Source organism: Populus trichocarpa, chromosome 16 (assembly GCF_000002775.5).
Source record: "Populus trichocarpa isolate Nisqually-1 chromosome 16, P.trichocarpa_v4.1, whole genome shotgun sequence".
Taxonomy (NCBI): Eukaryota; Viridiplantae; Streptophyta; class Magnoliopsida; order Malpighiales; family Salicaceae; genus Populus; species Populus trichocarpa.
Window position 1 is genome coordinate 5,021,323 of NC_037300.2, and position 17,158 is coordinate 5,038,480.

The following is a 17,158-nucleotide window of genomic DNA, read 5'->3' on the forward strand; positions in this document are numbered from 1 at the left end:
CATAAATGCCCTTGTAATATCTTTATTTACTAAAGATTATGATCATGTATACAATCCTTCTTGTCATTGTTTGTCTCTTGCAAAACTCATATTTCTCTTACAAGAAAATGATTAATCTTAAAATTTAATGTATTTTTTACCTAAAAAATATTTTTATTAGAGAATATTTCCCTAAAAAAAAAAGTGGTTTTTCAATGTTTAACTATTTTAAAAACAATAATATTTGAAAGAAAAAATTATTTATCACCGATGTTCATTAAATGATAGTAATAAGATAATCAACGATGTGGTGGTGCATTTAGTAATGATAGTAGTAGAGATAATGATGTAAGTAATGGTAATGAGTTAGTGACGGTGGGAACGATGAAGTGTCGACACAACAAATTAAATCGGTAATTTGATGGTGATTGTCATGTTAATTATGTCAATGGTGGTGTGAGGATGTAGAATATAGTTAAATTAGTATGACTTGTAGTGATTGTATATAAATCAAAATATCTATTTAATACAATATATATTATAATTCATTAGCTTATTGGTTGTAAAAAAATAAAATTAAGGGAAAATTCGCATATACTTTCCAATATTGGATGAAATTCTTAACTATAAATTGGAAGTAAATAATCACACTACTAACAAAATTAGGAGATTTTCAAATTGCGGTGAGTGCATAGAAGACATTCTTTATAATATTGTGTTTTGTTTTGGGTTAATGATTAACACTTAACTTTCCTTAACCTTGTTTGCAATATGTTTGTATGATTGAATACATAAACACTTAGCTAAGCTTATAACAAGTTAGTTTTGGGAACCACATGTGTAATAATTTCAAGACCCATACTAAAATGGGTAAATTCATATGATTTTCTCAGGGCCTTTCACGACAAAAACTTTGGAAATTATTTTTAGAAGTAGCTTGGATTTTTATTAGAATACGTGGAGAATTTCTTTTTAAAATCCCAGAAATGAATTTGTCTATCTCACACTAAGGTTCTTTCATGGCCTTTAATGCTGGAAACCAGGTATATTGGTGGTGATGGGGAGACAGGTTACTAATGGCACTGGCATCATTGTGCGGTAGTGATGATAGTTGGGGTGGTTATTAGTTAGAGTTGTTAGAAGATGGTACTGGTGACACATGAAAGCTAGTTTTTTCATGAAACATGTTTCTAAAGTTTTTTCTAAATTAACAAAATATTCAAAAGTGTAGCTAAATTATTGTAGTAGTATTTACAAAATAATATTTATTTGAATAATATTTATTTTTTTAATTTCACGCTTTAATTATTTAAGTTTTTTAGTTTCTTTTTAATTTCATCTTTAAATATTAAATTGTTTTGTGAATTATACTTTATATTTTTTTTTAAATTTGTTTTGTTGGGTTGTATATTGATCTTATGGATTTAGTTTTTTTTATTGATTTCAACATTAGATCTGTTGGGAGTGAAGCTTCATAATGTTTTTTTAATTTTTTTCCTATTAATTTATCTTCATCTCATGACCCAAGTCGCATGTTTAATAGGTTAACTTTGATTGACTCAAGTTTTTTTTTTCTAATTGATTTTTTTTTATTTCATCCTTCAATATTGGGTTGATTAGAAATTGAGCTTTGTAATTTATGAGGTTATCTCAATCTCATAATTCAAGTTATGGGTTTGATAAACTGACCAGGGTTGACTCAGCTTATTTTCTTAGGTCCTTTTTTATTTGAATATTTTTTTCAATTGGGCTCTGTAGTTTTTTTTTTCTATAGGGTTATCCCAATCTCATGACCCAAGTTATTGATTTGACAGGTTATCTCGATTCATGTTTTTGGATATTTTACTAAATGATTTGTTTTTCAATTTCACCTCCAACAACCCAATCTTATTTTTTATTTGATTTTTATGAGGTTATTCTAATCTCATAACTTGGATCACAGATTTGACGGGTTAACCTAGGTTGACTCGGATAATTTTTTTTTCTTTTTTTCGTTTAATATTTTTTTTCTAATCTTATCATTCAACATTTGGTTGATTAGGAATTGACTCTTATAATTTATTTTGATTTGCTTTCTATAAGGTTATCACGATCTTATAATCCATGCTGCAGATTTCATAGGTTAACCCAAATCGATTCAATATGTTATTATCTCAATATGTGAAAGAAAAATATCATGTAATTTGTCACCATGTCAATATTTAAAAAAAAAATATATCTAATTTATATTATATTTTAAGTTCATGATTAATTATTTTTATATTAGAAAACATGTATCAACACTTGAATATTTTTTTTATGTTAAAAAAAATTGATACAACTCTAGCATTACGTAGGCCAATAATCCAGTGAGTAGTATTTAGAGTAGACCTGGAATAGTAATTTTTTACCAAATCTCCACTTCTGTTCTACAATGAAAATATATATATACATATGCGCGAAATGAAAATGTTGGAACTTCATGGGTGTGCGTGAAGAAGAAGCCTAAAACATTACAAAGGTGAAAGTCGGTTCGTGCGTGTAAATTCATAAATATTGACCAATTAATTATTGTGTACCCATAACCAAAACCAAAAAAAAAAAAAACAGTCCCAGATAATATTATCATCATTAATACTTTATGAACTACTAAATAATTTAGGTTGGAGCTGTTACGTGGGACCCTTCTTCACTATTAGTTTGGTAAACTATCACTTTGACAGGCCAAAATCTAAATAGATTAGGCAAATAATCTAATATCAACCTCTAATTGTTTTCGATTTTCTGTACAAGCAAAGCAGTAGCGCGCATAGGCAACCAAAAAAAAGAAGAAGCTACTGTGCATAATAACTCTGAAAGAAAAAATGATGCAAGTCATTCTCTTTTAGCATGTCTCGAGTTCGAGTCAGGACATATTCTTTTTGTAAGAGCCTGAAATAACTAGGATTCTACTCGTTCATCTGAGCCCATAAAATACACTTTTCAAAGAATGGAGTTTTCTCAAATTCAAAAAAAAGTTGTCTTCTCTAGCAGTAACAGTACTTAAAATAAGAATTGCTAGGGATATTCTCATAATTTTATGTCCATGCCAACTTCATAGACCCACAGAATTATCAGGTAATTCCTATGCAGGACAGGCCAGACCACTGTACTGTAGTCACGATGAGCTAATCTATCCAAAAGAATTGTCAAAAATATTTATTTAAGCTGGTTAAATTGATTGTTAACAATTTCTCATAGACTATGCTTGGAATTTGCATGTCGGTATACACTTCCAAATCTTAGATCTAATATTTATTGCTACCACGACTTCTATAGCCAAAACTTCTAAAAGCCATTTTCTAATATATATATATATATATGAAACCTAAAGTTTTTTTTGCAATGATAATTGGTCCTGCTGATAAGCTTGTTGACCACGCGGAGAGGGAGAGCAGCTGTTTTCAAGCCAGACCCCAGTCTTGCTAGTTACCAAAAAGGAGGCTGCTCCCTTGCTCTTCTGCGTGAAATGTTTTTATATATATATATAAACTTTTGAGTGATCCTCTTTTTGTTGCCATGGAGAGTATCGGTGTCAACCAGCATTTGGGTTTTGTAAACTCCCAACGCATAGTACAAACGCTTTATACAGTGAACTACTTTTGGTTACATCTTTAATGATGAGGTGATTGTATTTTAAAATATTTTTTATTTAAAAATATATTAAAATATTTTTTTTATTTTTAAAATTTATTTTTAATATCAACATATTAAAACGATTTAAAAATATTAAAAAATTAATTTTAAATAAAAACAAATAATATTTTGACCGGAATACAAATACACCATTACTATAAGAAATCAAGAGACGAGTGCATATAGGAGTGCATATAGCTTATCCTAGATAGGTGAACCTGGCCTTGTCAGAAACTTCATTTAGGTAAAAAAATAAAATAATATTCATGTGTTCCTGGCATGTTAAAAAAAATTGTGATTTGAGTTATAGACCTAGCTATGTTCAATCGGATAATTTCATTTAGTTATATCATAAAAAACAAAATATGTAATGATGATATATGGATCATTTGTTTTTTTTTTTAAATGATCACGATGACTTGCATAAAAAAAAAACCACTTGCCAAAAAAAACTTAAAAGTTCAATTCCAAAACAATCAAATGCTTAAAAAACAAAATTGAAAAAACAATTAAGTGGCAATATAAAAAACATTCGGGACAAACCCAAGTTAGCATGAAAAACTTGACACATGAGTCGTGAGTTCAGGATAACCTTATAGAAAAAAATTATGATGCTCAATCCCCAACAATCCATATGTAGAAGGATGAAATAAAAAATAAAAAGCATTCAACAAAAAGAATAAAAAAAACACTGCAAAGCTGGGCAAGTCTACCAAACCCCGTGAGCCGAACATGCAAATGGGATAACTTAATAGAATAAAAAACAAGAAAAATCATAAAGCCCAAATCTCAAACAAAATCAAATATTGAAGGATGAGATAAAAAAATTATCTAATCTTAAAAAAAAATATGAGTCAACCAAGCTACCCCATTAGACCCACGACCCAGATCATGAGACTGTAATAACCTCATAGAAAGAAAAATAAAGAAAATAACAAAATTCAATTTTCAACATACCTAATGTGAAGGATGAAATTGAAAAAAGCTTATTAGTGTAAAAAAAGGATCTAAAAAAAAACTAATGTCAACCCGGTTTAACCTTTCAAACTCATGACTTAGGTTAAGAGACCAGGATTACTACATTGAGAACATATTATGAGGTTAACTCATAATCAACCAAATATCGAAGGATTAATTGAAAAAAATAATATTCAATTTTAAAAAAAGTACCCAAAGAAAAAAATAGCAATAAAAAAATGATAGAGAAAAAAGAGAGGAGAGGACATAAATTTAACATAAAAACAAAATGATAGGACACCTTTCAAATCTGGCTAGGTCATTGCAAATCTCAAAAAGAAGAGAGAAAAAAAAAAGAAGGAGAAGATAAAGTCTATCACGACCTCACAACCACCCCTCCACTTGCACGTGCCACCTCAATCGATCAACCGCGCCAAGCTGCTTTTAACACCTTCAAAGAAGTTGGAGTTTGATCACTAAAGTAAGCCACAAGCGTCGCTAGAATATGGCAGACCTCCACCACACACTCACACGTGAGAAGCATGCGTTAGCCAAGTCGTCTTGCCCATTGACTTCAGGCTACCATATTTATTTTAGTTCTAATTTTGGTCCCTTAAGCCTTGGTTGTTTAACATCAATAAGATTTTATTTAATTTTACAAAACCGAGCATTAATTGAGCACTAGAATTTTTTCTTGATATTGTTGAATCCCATATCTAGACAATCAAAACAAACTACCAAGACAAATCCTAAATAAAAACAGTGTGAAAAGATCAAATTGAAAAAAAAAATAAGTTGAGCAAAAAAAAAATACAAAAAGGACATGAGTTTTTTCCTTGACCATGCAAATTAGTACATGATATTAGCAAAAAGAAATAAAAAGAGGGACTTATTATTTGTGTAAGCTTCAAAATCAGACATCAAAGCTCTAATTCTTTTAAATCAATGAATTTAAATTTGATTTTTCCAAACTGAGTGATGAAACATTTTCTTGACATCACAAGATCCCCATAGGCATAAGAAAATTTTCTCGGGGGGGGGGGGGGGGGGGGGGGCCAAAGTGAATCACTGGTGGCTATTAGGTGACTAAATTGGATGATATTGTATCAAGCAACCTCAAATCCAATTCTACCAATAATGCATGGAATGGAAAGAATTAGAAAGTGAGAAATCGAGCCAACGTGGCCAATTCAATGAATTAGGGAAAAAAAACATGTTTTGTTAATAAATTAATATGAAAATCATTTTTGAGACATCCTTTAATGACTTCAATTTTATAATTAAATTTTCAAATTAAAATAGTTTATTACATGGTATCAGATTTTTAATAATTAAATTATCATCAATTTAGATTTTATCATTCTATTCTTTTAATTAAACTAAAATTTTCAGCATAACATTGTAATAACTTTGAACAAGTTTCACTCGAAATAGTATGTTAGTAAATTTATAAAAAACAATTATTGAAATCTCATCTAATAATTTATGAAGGTTTTATTAAATGATTTAAGCTTTTAAAGTGACTCTTTTATATGTTTAATCACTTTCTATTATTAAAAGTTTTCTCTTTTTAATTTTTAATTAAAAAGTTTTTTTATCCAATAATTTAGACCATCATCGTATCATCTTATACATCAATATAAAATAAATATCCTTTGTATCAAAAACTTGGATTAATCCAAGTTATGTTACAACTTGGTTTAAAAAGTTGTCATTCTTAATCTATTAACTTAAAAATAATAATCTCTTCCCTCCCTTGTTTTTTCTAAGGATTTTGAAACTTGATCTTTTACAATATCTTAAACTTGTCGAATAGTCTTTATATATATATATATATATATATATATATATATATATATATATATATATATAATTTTATTCTGTTGATGTCAGTTTCATCAAATAAATTCGCGACCATAGGCAAACTAGTCTTGATTATCTCATGAAAGGGAAAAAAAAAAAAGTTGATTTGATGATATACAGAAGATATCTCTTCCTTTAATTAGCTAGCTAGCTAGTGTGGGTTATTGAAAGGCGTGTAAGCGATCTCTATAAACATTTTTTATTGAACATTACATTAAATAAATTTGGTGGCTTGTCTAACAAATGATTATAGACATCAAATTGACTAAGATTTTGTTTAAAAAATGATTAAATATTATGTGAACTCTCACGTGTGAGTAGTTATTGTATTAGGTGCAATTTACTGAAATATCACTTTGTCATGCTTGTTGAATAGCACAAATTTTGATTTCTTTTTTTACCTTAAGAAATTTAGAATCACGTAATATAAGAAACTATAAATGGGGATAGTTAAAATTATAAGCTTTGAAGAAATCCATAATCTTTTAAAAGCATCCCATGGGACATTAAGATGATTTAAAAAATTATGGATGAATAAAAAATTGATTTTTAAAAACTCATGATTGTCATGTTTTGAAGAAATCTATAATCCTTTAAAAGCATCCCACACAGGAAATAAGCATGCTTTCCTAGTGGTTCTTTTAATTAGAATATGAAAATTTAAAATTGGCCCAAACAATACCCAAGATTTTAGAGGGAGAGAGCACCTAAGCAAAGTGAGCTTTGAGTTTAAACTAATATAAACGTGCATAGATAACTCAGGCTGGGTCAGGCCTAGGCCTTAGATTTGGTTTGTTGTAAATTAATTTTTTAGATTACAAAAGATTTTATTTTCTAATATATTCTGAATTTGGTTTTTTGTTTGTAATTCTTTGGCCTATAAAGAATTAATTTTTTCAACCCACTGTTTTTTCCAGTTTAGCATATAAATGATAGAATCTAATCAGTTTTCTTCTGAAAGATTTTTCTTTAAACTTGAACAATTTTTTCAACTAGAAAACATCTTATTTAAAGCCAAGTTCATGCTTAATTCTGATTTTATGAAGAGTAATTAAAGCTGATAATGAGTTTTTGCTTAAAATTCCCTAAAACAAGGGCTATGAAAGAGTGTTTTGGTTTTGTTTTTTTGCACTATTTTGAATATTATTCTATGAATATGTTGATGCTCATCTTCACCTATTTTTTCAAGTTTAACTTGTCTTGTTTTAAAGCTTTATTTCCTCTCTTAATTCTCTTTATATTCTAGAGTTCATGCTTAGTTCTTGTAGAGAGATTATAAGTAATATTTTCTTAGTACGTTAGACCTTATTTAGGAGTGCACCTAAACAAGGTGGTGGTGTTGAAATCCTATGAGGCTTATTGAAGTTAGTTCTCTTACAACAAGTGATGAGCAATAAAGACTTAAAGATAAATGATTGATCATTGACGACGATGACGACGACAACGACGACAACAACAACAAGAATAACAAGAATCTTTATAGTGGTTATATACCAAGTACTTTAACAAATAAATATCCTTTATTAGTTTTGTTTAAGTATATTTTCAATATATTATTAGTATGCATGCTATGATTGTTTTTCAATGTTTTATGCAAGTTTATATATATATATATATATATATATATATATATATTATGCTAGTCTTTTGTTATGATTGCAAATTTATCATGTTTTTATAATTTTACGTGATTATAAACTAAAATTTTATGCTTACTGGTCTATGTATTTGTGAATTTTAGAAAACAATCTTAAGGTTTTATTGTGCTGTATGAATGTTATTTGTTTAGTTTATATATATTATTGCATTTTATATGTTGTGTTCACACTTGTTTGTTTATTTTGATTAAACAAGTTTATGATGGTATGATGCATGTTTATATGATATATTTGTGATCTCAAACTATTATAACATGTTTTTTTATGATCTTGCTTTGTTGAATTTGTTTTTTTTTTATTGCTTTTTATTGGTTATAATTTTTATCAAACTTTGTTTTGTTGAAATTTTGGTATTGTTTTATATTTATTTTTCTTACTTGTTGAGAAGCCAAATTTATTATATAAATATAGGCTATTGTTTTATAAAATAATTTTCATGAATTTTTCTTAAGACTTTATTGTCCCAACCAATATTGCTTTGGCAACTACTACTTTGATAGTGAGGATTTCATCATCATTTTTTGTGGTGCATGGAAAAAAACCTGAAAAGTTCAATGGATTAAAATTTAAGAGGTGACAATAAAAAATATTGTTCTATTTGACCATCTTGAACTTAGAAAAGTTCTTGTTGGAAATAGTGCCAAAGTCATCAAATAATGAATCTAATTTCATTATTATGGTAGCTTTGAATATATGAAATCATAGTGATTTTGTGTGCAAAAACTGCATCTTGAATATATTGGACAATACGCAATATGATATGTAGAGTTCAATCAATAATCCAAAGGCACTTTGAAAAATTTTGGATAAAAAAGTTTATTGAAGTTGTCGCTATCAAAAAGTTTAGAGTTGGCAAATTTTTAGAATTCAAGATGGTTGATTCAATGATCCTTACAGATCAAGTTCAAGAATTTCAACTCGCCTTATGATATTTATGTTAAAGATATGGTTATAAAAGAGTCCTTCCAAATGACTCCAATTATTGAAAATTGTCAATCTCTTAGAAAGAATTCAAGAGTAACCTTAGGCATAAGATGAGAAAAATAGAAATTGAATACCTCATCTTAAGGCAAGGGATAAAAAAGGATAATAATTTGTATGAAAGAAGAGCTTACTCTTTTAGTATAGCCCCTAAAGCAAACTTTGTAGAACAATTGGTGAAAAAGCTTATTGTCAAGGAGAAAAGTATTGCCAAAAAGTGTAGTAGAAAAAAAAAATTATCTGCAATATGACAGGGCACCTAGCTAATGGTTGTAGAAATAGGGCTCAACAATGTAAAATAAGAGAGAGAATAATAAAGTCAATATCAATAAGGTTGATCACCTTGTTTATGAAGTTTTAAAAATAAACATGTTTACTATTGTTTTCAAAGTCAACTTAATAAAAAATAATGAATAGTGGTGGGTTGCAATTAATGCAACAAGACATGTTTGTATCAAGAAGAAGATGTTCTCCACTTACACAGAACAGGATTGTGAACACTTGTATATGAGAAATTTATCAACCTCTAAAGTACTAGGTGCTTAAAAAGTCATACTTAAGATGACTTCAGAAAATTTGTTGACCCTCAACAATGTGCTTCATTGTTACTGACATTAGGATGAATACAATGTCTGGTTTATTGTTAAGCAGAAATAGTTTTAAATTGGTCTTTAAGAGTGATACATTTGTACTCTCTAAAAATAGAATATTTAAATGAGAGAGGTATTTTAGTGATGATATCTTTATAATGAATGTTATGACCATTATAATTATAGATGGGGAGGGAAAAAATAATGCCTTTTTTTACCTACTTGAGTCTTGTAACATGTGGCATGTTAGGTATCGAAAGTTTTGGTTTGTTTAGAGGTTGCTTAACATTTTTCTCATAACTTTTGATTCTTGCTTTCCAGAGTAGGCTTGGTAGGTTTGGTTTTTTCTAATGTTTTCTTCTATAGGCTAGTTTGTTGTTTTTCCTAGTCTGTGCACATTTTTTTTTGTGCTTCTTATCTTTCATATCTTCTTTATGAGAGTTTTGGTTTTGGAAGTATAGGGTATTAGTCTCTATAGATCGTCTTGGTATGTTCTTTTTGGATGAAAAACATGTTGCATTCATTTTATGTGTTGCATATTTAAATCACATATGTGTTTTAGAATAGTTTGGCTAGCTCTTTGGCCTCGGTGATGAGGTTTACTGAGTATGGTCTTTTGGTTAACATATAATGTTGCATGAAAATTGGCATGCTTTTTTACCTAGGTAGCTAGCACATTGGATGTTTGACAAAAGTTTTGAAGGAAATGACCTTTTCTTTCTTGGGTTTTTGTCTTGGTTGGGTAAAGGTTAACCTTTATACTTTTTTATCATGTTGTTCATTGGAGAGAGATGAGGCTTTTTTTCGTAAGAACAACATTGTTTTTTGTTATTTTGTTGGCTTTAGTTCTTAAAAAAAATTGAGTGTTTGCATATGTGTTTATCTTGATCATATATGCATGTTACAACAAGTCTTTTTAAAGATGACTTGACAAAAAAAAAGGTTTGTGTCGGCTTCTCTTAAATAACTTGCATTATCAATTCTCGATGGATGGCTTTTCTACTGTATCATTATTCATGATGCTCTTTGCTCTTAGCTTATTCTTTAAGAACTCTGCTAGTTCATTTGTAACTTATTTTTATTTTGACTCGTTATCGAGGCCATGCCTTGAAGATGCATGGTATACGCCTTTACCTGTTACACTATAACCATTCGTAATTTCTGCATAAAACCCTAAAAAAGAAATAAACCAAACCATCTGTCCACAAAAATATCTAGGGTTATTCTTAGCATCCTAAATAAATAGTTTGGTTATTAGTTAAGTTGCTTTTTCTTACATTTTTTTTATCACATCACTTTGCAAGTTAAAGGAATTTGAACAAACTCAACATTCAATGGTTTTTTAACTTCCATTAGTTAGGATATTGGTAAATCGTTCATTTTCAAGTTAAAATATATTCTCCAACAAGTAAGAGCTTATTAAATGGTGCCAATAAAAACCTAAAGATTTATTTCGTTCTCTTTTCATGCACATGTTTGTATAACTATTCCTAATTATTCATTATTTTCTAATTCTTCCCCTAATAGGTCAATCATTTTAGTTGTTATGTATTTTTGTTGGTGACTTGCATTATATATGTATGAGCTTTTACCTATTCATTGTTGGTCTTAAGTGGCTTGTATTTTATGCATTTCTTAAGGTGTTTTATGGTTTATTTTGATGTGTGGTTTTTGACTTTTGGGCTTGCTTTCTATTTTTCTCAACAACTTTATTCATTCATTTTTTTTATTCTACCTTAGAACACACATTTTGAAACTTCTATTGTTTTCTTTTTCATAACAACTAAGATGTTTCAGATAGCATGGTAGAAAAAAAAAGTGTCATTGTCAACTTTCCGCAATTTCAATCACTTTGAGTGAGTTGTTCTATAAAAATATCATTCCTCGAGAATGGTCATTTTTTGAGTTGATCCATTTAAATTTTATGTTAAGGTTGGTCACTTGATAATTTAAACCCATTAATTTTATATTAAGAGTGATCACCTCTCAACGAGACCATTTTATTTTGATGTTGAGGGTAATCGCCTATTTATAAGACTATGTAATTTTGTTTCCTATTGAGGGTGGTTGCCTCTTGACTAGACCATTTTATTTTTATGTTGAGGGTGCTCGCCTCTTGATAAGACTACATAATTTTATTTTCAGTTGAAGGTGGTTGTCTCTTGACGAGGCTTTTTTTATTTTGGTATTGAGGTTAGTCACCTTTTGATGAGACTATATCAATTTATTTCTTATGGAGCATGGTTGTCTCTTGATCACACCATTTTAATTTGATATTAAATGTAATTACCTTTTAATGATACTATGTCATTTTATTTCTAGTTAAGGTCGTTTGACTGTTAATGAGACCATTTTATTTAGATTTAGAAGGTAGTCACCTCTTTTTTATACTATTTTTTTTTAGAGTGGTTGTCTCTTGATGAGATCATTTTTTTTTATGTTCAGGTTAGTTGTCTCTTGATAAGATTGTCTTTCTTTCCCTTTCGAGGTTGGTAGCATCTTGATGAGACCATTTTCATCTAAGCAATGGTTGAGTTACCTGTTTCATGGATTCTAAGATTTGTCGTTGTTGATCTGATAATTTTTTTTTTCATTTGTACATTCTCATTACAAAAAAAAACTTTTGGTTTCTATATCATCTTTTTTTTTCTTTACAAACTTACTATACAAAGTAAAAAAATAATGGATTTTTCATTGTCTTTGAATTGTAAGTATTGTAGAGAGGCAACTTTTATCATCCTTTTTACCCTTGTTTCTCAATATATTTTTTTTTTAAAAAATACAAAAATTCTCAAAAAATGTATTTCTTATGTAATTTACTATTTTATAATTCTTAACCCTTTTTATTATCGTTTTCATATTGATGAATTTTTTTTATATTAAAAAAGAAGAAAAAAAATCAAAGAAAAAAAACATCATAAAAAAAGATCAGGGGTGGAACGATAATCATGCAATGAGAGAAGGGTCAAAATAAACACAATTTTAAACCCTCTCCAAGAAACTAAAGGATAAAGGGATAAGGATAAAAAAAAATTCAAAAAAAATAAAGGGCTGAATAAGCTAAGTAGATAAGAAATAATAAAGTATAGAGGGGTGTATATATAGATAGACCCTTATATTAGAAAATAGAGGTTTGAGAAAATAGAGGGAATGGAGTGAAAGAAAACAGAGAAAACCAAGAGAAAAAATAAAGAGAGAATTTTTTATGTAGGGAGAAAGAGAAAAGGCATGTAGGAGAAAGAGAAAAGGCATGTAGAGAAGAATTTTGAGAAAAATGAAAAAGAAAAAAAAGTGAAGAGAAAAAAATTACGTTAAAAGAAGAAGAACAAAAAACCCATGATAACCCACCCTCTCTTTTCCATTTTCTCTCATCAATCATGCCAACCAAGCACACCTATAAACTCCAACACCCACTGATGACAGTCTTTATAGAGACATCAAGATCACTAATAGCAATATTATTCATGGAAAAGCAGCGACAAACCCCTTACCAAATAGCTTTCCATAATGTTTTTCTTCACCTCTCAATGTCTCTTTCCGAATCAGCCACCACATTCATAATCCATCTGCCAAACCATTTTCAATCACCATAGAAATCATAATACAACACTATACAATGATAGTGACATCATCAATACCAAAAAGAGAAAGAAAACCAAGAGGAAGACTTAGGCAGTGTTTGGCATTGGTTTCGAAAACGCTTTTGAAAAAATTTGAAATTTTTTTATTTTTTATTTTACTTTAAATTAATATTTTTTTATGTTTTCAGATCATTTTAATGTGTTGGTGTCAAAAATGATTTTTAAAAAATAAAAAAAAATCATTTTAATGTGTTTTGGAATGAAAAGCACTTTGAAAAACAACAGCTACCACACTCCCGAACACCTTTTTAAACTTCATGTGGTCTGATCTCTCACCTCAAGTAGTAGTGAGTCTCGTCATTAGTATACAAAGAAAAAGAAGGATGAGACACACCTATTCACCTTCACACAATGAAATGATGAAAGCATTATGGCATTTCTCTAGAGATTTAGCGAGGAGAAGCTCAACATGAAGAATCTACTATAAACCCATTACCACTAAAAAATTAGTATAGTCTAAAGTCTAAAACAACTTATTATAGGAACGTTGTATGTTTTCCTTGACATAAATCTCCTCAATATGAAACAAGCAATGAAGAATCATATTTTAGTAGAAGAATTAAGTGTCACCAAATAGGAACATTTTCATTTCCAAATAGTAGAATCTCCACAATGTTATCATTCTCCTACTAGAGCATCCAAAATAATCATCAAAATAAACATTTGTGATTACCTGACATTCCTTGAGCTATTAACCATGCATCTTATCACCACATATAATGAGGTGCTAGATGCAATTAAAGGGAAATAATTTATACAATATCCTCGTTTCATGAAAAGCGATATGAACATAAGGAACGTTAATAAATTCTGTCTTTTTCACTGTGACCATGTGTGTAACATTAAGAAGTGTCATGCACTTAACAAAGAGATAAGAAAAAAGAAAGATTGATTATTGGAGGCTACCTCCAAAGGCAACTAAATAAAAAGAAAGTTTACACACTTGATGAGTTACTTAAGATAACATAATCTCCAGATTATCTCTCATAATTATATTTTTATCTTTTGAATTTTTCAATAAAGTAGTAGTGTTTCTTCATGAAAATTTCTATGAAATTTTTTTCATATCTCCATTTAAATCCTTCGGGTTCCTGTGACCACTTACCTCTAAAATAATTAGAGATCTTTCTCCAGGTCTCTACCAAAAGGATTAGGAATCCTTTTTTAGTACTTCACGACTGCTTACCTTTAAAAAGATCAGAGATCCCTCTCCATATCTCTTCTAATAGTATAAAAAGTCCTTCTTCAAGTCACTGTGACCACTTATCTCTAATAAGATTAAGATCGTTCTCCATGTCTCTATGAATAGTTATCTCCAAAATGATCGGGGATTCTTCTCTAGTCTTTATAACTCCTCATTAGACACTTCTTGCTAAAATGCATTCTTGAACGCATACATAGACCATATTATTTACTTTTATACTCACTTCTTATTATTAAACTACCTTTTTTTTAATAAGCTAGCAAGACAATTAAACCCTCATCTCTATTGCATAAATATTAACAAAAATTACAAGGAGAAATCCCATGTACGCATTTAAACAGGAGTAATAAAAATGTAACATCCTCTATACAAAACAAGTTTTCTTCCCCTCTACATGTGTTAGACAAGTCTTCCAAGCATATCTATTTAAAAGACTTAGAAGGGAAAATGATGGTGCATGATTTTTCAAAAAAAAAAAATAGTAATTCCTTATTGTTTACGCATAAGGTCCAAATGGCCATTTTTCATTCTCTCCTCTCTCTCTTTCTTCTTCTCACATATGAGTTATCCAATACTTTACTCAGGTATACATCATAATGTATTTGTGAGTTTTGATAAGTCAAGAAACAACGCGGCGCACTGCCTACATGCACCTAAAATTTTCTATACAGAGTTGTCGCTTTTTTTCTTCCCAATGGTTATTTCTTACCTATATGTCACCTTACATGCACCGACTATCACCAACCTCTTCACCGATGATCGAGCCAAACATCACAACCAATGGTGAGCATCAACCTCTTCATCAATCATTTGTATTGTAACTCTATTCATCACTAGGTACTACAACTCCATTCACCTTAATGTAATTATAACACCAGTCTTCATGCCTCCACCATATAAGCTGATGTAATCAAGATTTATGAATTCTTCAACAATTCAAAAAGCATATATTTTATCTCATTTTTTTTATATATTTTTTTTTTCTAAACTTATTAACTTAAATATCGGAGAGTCTCTCGTTCTATAAAAAAAACTTGTTTTTTCAAGAACAATCAAGCACATATATAAAGTTGGCAACCCATAAAAAGCATAATTTATGTCTCAAGTTTTCACAACTTAATAAGAAAAAACTTGAACAAGGAAATGTTTAACCAAAAATCATGCCGTTAAATGCATCAAAATAGAGGAGACCTCGTAGTCATGGCGGGGTCTATTCTTGCAATTTGCGAACATTTTCTACAGAATTATTTATAGTTAATTGAATTCTAGCTCTCAAAATTCTCAATCCTCACCAAATTCCAGAATTCTCAAATGAGCCAAAAACCTGCCCCCTTCATGATAACGCACTAGATGCTAGAGTTAGGCATGCAAACAAGGTCCCACAGCTTAGATCCCACGTACCGCACCCTAAAAAAAGCACTTTTGTTAATTTTGCACACTGGACCCCACCTTTCTTTTTTAAAAAAGGAGTTTGGTTTGGACTCTAGCAAAAAATTTCAGAAATGGACCCTGCTTCCCAGCCTACTGTACGAGCGTCGGGCAAACGAAATAGGAAAAGTTAGTTGTTTTTTAAACTATTTTTTATTTAAAAATATATATAAATAATATTTTTTATTTTTTAAAATTTATTTTTAATATTAACATGTCATAAAAATTTTAAAATATATATAAAAAATTAATTTCAACTAAAAATGTTTTCCTAAAAATTTTATAAAATACAATTTTTAACACAAATACGAACAGTTGCTGAGCCTCTCTTGGGTTCTCTCAATTTTTCTTCATCCAGATAGATTCGCCTCCCCTTGTTTTTAGAAAAAAAAAAAAAAACTCCTCTTTTTCCTCGTCATGGCCCCCACCACTCAATAAAACTTCCAAGAATTGAAGGGACCCACGTGTTAAGAAAAGGAGCCAATAGGAGCAGAGTCTGGGTCTCTTGGGCAACTACTGCTTTGCCTTTATCTTTAACTGCTATTGCTATATATCTCTTATCTCCAAGCTTGTCTTTGTCGGCTTTTATCATGGATTGAGTGAAGACACTTGTCCAACGCTGATAGCACTTCGCCTATTTGTCCCTTCCTGGCTTTTGTCTTGCCACGTCAGCATCGTATGTCTTTCTATCCAAATTGACCGCGTAGCCCTCCTACAGATTCTTTTTCACAGAGCTTTACGAAGTTATTATGTGTCAATTGTCGGCACTTTTGAGTCATTTTCTGGCAGTGCAGGTGTTTATTGTTAGGTAGTGTTTGAAATTGTGGTAGCGGTTACTTTTTAAAATATTATTTATTTGAAAATATATCAAAATAATATTTTAAAATTTTTAATTTTTTTTTGATATCAGCATATCAAAACAATCCAAAACTATATAAAAAATTAATTTAAAACAAAACAATATTCAAAATTTCAAAAATGCTTTTAGAAAAAAAAAAAAAACATTTAGAACTTTATAATATTACGGCAGAAGGCCGACGTAATAGTATCATTAATCACTAGTAATTATGTTTAAGAACTTTAAGACAATTGTCTAATTTTACTTTCTGAATCTGGTTAGAAAGCAAATAATTCCTTGCAAAATCATGTTTTTTTAGGAAATTATATTTTTATGACTTAAAATCTCCAAAAACTAAGTTGCAA